The sequence below is a fragment of the Sinocyclocheilus grahami genome, unplaced genomic scaffold (assembly GCF_001515645.1).
Source record: "Sinocyclocheilus grahami isolate Dianchi unplaced genomic scaffold, SAMN03320097.WGS_v1.1 scaffold68.1, whole genome shotgun sequence".
NCBI classification, from domain to species: domain Eukaryota; kingdom Metazoa; phylum Chordata; class Actinopteri; order Cypriniformes; family Cyprinidae; genus Sinocyclocheilus; species Sinocyclocheilus grahami.
In genome coordinates, this window is record NW_015505247.1 from 210571 (window position 1) to 214927 (window position 4357).

Consider the following 4357-nt stretch of genomic DNA (forward strand, 5'->3'; position numbering starts at 1 on the left):
ACAAAATAGCCTGTAAGAAAATAAAGCATTGGAAAATCCCATTTTATCCATCAGGGCAACAATTAAGATGTTCCAATCAACTGGAGAGGACCTGTGTCTATATCATCTTAATGCATGTTGAGGAATAGTTTAAGTGGCCAAAGACTCTGCAAGGAACATAGCTGGAAAATCTCAGAAATTAGTCTTGGGGTCAGAAAGCCTTAAAAAATATCAAACAGCACCTATATCACCACAAGTTGTTTGGGAGGGTTTAAGAAAAAGCCCTCTGCTCTCATCCAAAAACCAACTCCAGCATGGCCATGGCAATTTCAATCACATGTCCTGAACCCTATAGAAAAGAAGTGGGGTGAATTGAAGAGGAGAGGCACCAACATGGGCTTTGGCATTTGAAGCTTCCGGAGAGAGCCTGTATACTAGAATAGTCTCTGATCAAGTGTTCTCCAACCTCACCAGGCATTACAGGGGAAGACTCTTGGTAAAGAATCTTGACAAAATGGAGATTGCAAGAAGTATTGAATAAAAGGGGATCTAAATTAACAACAAAATTAGCAAATGTTTCTATTTATTTCCTATAATAATAATGCATTGGCTGATGCAGCATTATCCTGCACGTGCTAAACTTATAGGTTACAGTTTAAAAGTAAATGTTCTTAAGATCTTCCCCATCTTACCCTACAGGACTCTACAGCGCAATCTAATTATAAATTGCAACTGCAATGAGAAAAATCGCAAATTAGATTTGCTTCCCTAAATTGTGCAGCCCTAAGCAGCAGTTTCATGGCTGGTAAAAACTCCCAAAATGCATTTTCACTGCACAACAGCTGTTTCGCACTGCATCCGGCCACTTTTCATGTTTTTAGTCAGCCAACCAAGCACAAAAAGTTGTGTGCAACCATCAGGTACATCTGTGACCGAACATTGTCTTTTTGTATATCACTGTTGACAAGATGAAAAATCTTTTGTTTTTAGTTTTTTAAGATGAACTTTGCCATGACTCACACCATTAATGAATTCTGTCATAACTTTTCAGCTTAACTATTTTCTCATGCCTACAGTAACATTACCTAAAAAGAATTTTTAATAATTAAAAATTGACTAGTTTAAACTGTGCTCCTAATTTTTTAAGTGCTCATAAAAAAAACTGTTATACATAAAACCCACTGAAGTGCATCAGATGAAGATGAGTTTTGTGTACAGTAGATCAGAGTGTCATGAGCATCTGCTTTGGAAAAATCTTTACAATGATTCCATTTCACAACTGCTCACACAACAGTGGTGTTCAAAACCCAACATGGTGGACGGCTCACAGGCTTCAGAATATTACTAATGCAAAAGCTATGCGTTTGTACAAGCTGATGATAGGCCACAAGATAACTGTGGGCACCTGGTACTCCACACTGCGGCTCTCACTGTGACTTCATCCCTCACTGCTTTATATGTGGTATACACAGTAAACACACAGAAAGTACCTGATGACTCACATGCATTTCAGGGTATACAAGTACACCTCAGGGTCCTTGTAATCAGAACACCATAATATACTGTATGTCGTTTTCAGAATTAAAAGGGTCATATCATGAGAATGCACTAACTTTCAGAGCTCAAAACTTTCAAAAGGCCGTCTTTTGCTGCAAAAACCTACTTGATGGGTTTCTGACATCACAGAGGCTTTGCAAAGACAATGATGGAGAGATGTAGAATACATTGAATTCAACAGCAAAGTAGCACAAGAAAAATGCTTTTTTTTACATCCAAAGAGGGAGTCTATAAGCAACAAACAGCGCATTTAATTATAAGGTTCAGAGAGAGAGCGGAAAATGGTTATAAACTAAACTAAAATTATAAATTAACCACAGAGAACACTTAAAATGATAAAAAATATTAAATTATATTACTTCAAATAATGCCCCTTTTACTTTTTAAAAATAAAAATGGCCTTAAAAACCATAAAGTCGTTGTAACTATGACTTGTGAGTTGTGCAAGGATGATTATGGCTCTCTGTATCCTCAGTCAACACACTGAGTACTTTTTTGACCAAAAAAGAAAGACTCCAAAATGGCCCCACTGCATAAATAGACCTAAAAACAGAGGGTGCAGGAAATCTCCTCCCGACTACACTTAATTCATTTGATTTGTGTATAAGTGTGTTTGCTGGACTCATGTTGTGCCAGAACCTTCTGTAATTGTTGCTGGTTGAGTGTGTGTAGTGCACACACACACACACACACACACTCATCAGTGGTCTGAGGTATGCAATAAGAGGCAGAGTTTGGGAGGCCCGAGCATAATTAATACCTTCGATGTGGTTACAGAAAAGGCAGAGTCACCGACTATTTTTTGCTAAATTTAATAAAGTAAAAACATGTCTTCATGTGCATATATGTACCCGGCTGGCACTGTGCTCTGACCAGACAAGATGTTTACCGTTAGTCTGTGGCGTTGGACGGTGGAGCAGCGACATTTTTCAGCCCCTATTAAAAAGCCACTGCAGACACCAACACTTATGACGCACCCAGCGAAAGCAGGAGAAGGGGGAGGGGGCAAGGCGGAAGGGAAAAATGACAAGAAAGTGAGAGGTTGAGAGACGAGAGATTTGTCAAACAGAGTGTCAGCATGGAGACTCCTCTGACAAGTGGCTGGAGTCCAGACTGAAGCTGGCTGGGGTGAGGGACTCCCCGCCATACTGATAAAAGTTTACAGAGAGCTTTAGGAAATTTGAATTGAGTCTAAATGCCAGCACAGCAGAACGTGAACTCTAAAAGATAAGTAAGACACTCGTGAGGACTGTTCCACATGCTCATTACCTTTGGCTGATGACAGAGATGGCAGAAGCATCATGCCTATTCACGTCAGATTTTTTAACCAAGTGGATGTAAATGCAAAGAAATAAGTAAATAAATAAATACAATAAAATAAAAATTAACTTCGATAATTAAGTCGCTCAATTATTGGTGGTGAAAAAGAATGTTTATTAACTTTTGTTCTGTGGAACAACATGCCAAAACTGCTCTTTTCTTTACCATGAAAATGTATAATCACTGGCTGTGACGATCAGCTGCAATTTTGCTTGGTTTCTTAAATGAAAAACTACATGTTTGCTCAGGATTTGAACTAATCAAACACCGACAGTCTGACTAAACAAAACTCAGTGACTAGATGTACAGTATATAATCATCAAGCGTAGCGTTAGTTCTGGCAGGTCACGTTAGTCAAGCTCGCATCAGCTGACTCTCAGCTGATCCCCATCAACCTATGGGAATACGACACCAATCTAAGCGTTCATATATAATGTCCCTCAGTATTATCAGCAGTTTTCGCATTGCTCAATAGCTAATTACCCTCCTCCATCCCCAACTCCTCCTCTGTCAGTCAGGATTCAGCCTTCTGATTCTCCTTTGAATCAGACTAATTCTAAAATGTGTACATAACATTATTGAACTTAAACGATATCTGCATACATTTATGTTGGTTCTATTCTGTTTACCCCCAATCCAAACTGTATGCTAATTGTCAATCATCTTTGACGATAGTGGTCCTGACAGAAATATATATATATGTTTTTTATGATGATGATGAGGAATATTGGGAACCAAACAACCAAAAAACACTCAAAATACACACATTTCTCAAAATATTATACTTTGTGTTTCAGTGACATGAGGGTGAGTAATTATGACAAAATTTTCATTTTTTGGGGGTGAACTATCCCGAAAATTGTAGCTACAAAATTGCACCAAGAGAACCTGGGCTGCCATTAGTGGCCCCTGAAATTAATAGTTGCAAGTTGTTTCTGATAGATAATATGAGGTTGTGAATATAGGAGGAAAAGAGTTTGAAATAATTTAAATTCATAATTATAATTCTTATTTCTCCCCTCTGGATATGGAGGTTTTGTGGCAGCATATTTGGCATCCCTTATTCCTTCAAATTCCAGATGTTTCCACAGAGAGACGCATTCTGTGTGAAAGCTTTTGGCTCTGCAAAACAACGCCAGAATGTTTCAGGAAAGCAATCACTGTGGACACACTCAAAGAGCTGCTCAAATGTACCTTTTCATGCTTGTCGCCAGAAGAATGTTCTGGCTTAAATACAGCTCAAGCTGTAACGCCAGCATCTGTGGCATGCTGCTGATTACTCCAGAAAATTATTCTGACTTGTCCCTCAGCCTTTAAAAACTCATGTACAGTAATCCACTTGCAATGGACATCTAAGGCTTTCAATGCATAAATGTGAAAGCTTGTTTTCTCTTAAATCACTTTCTCAAATTATTTAGTAAAACAAAAAGTTTTATTATTTTATCTAGATTATCATTTGTAGGTAGCATTACTTTTTAAAGGTCCCATATTTTACACCTTT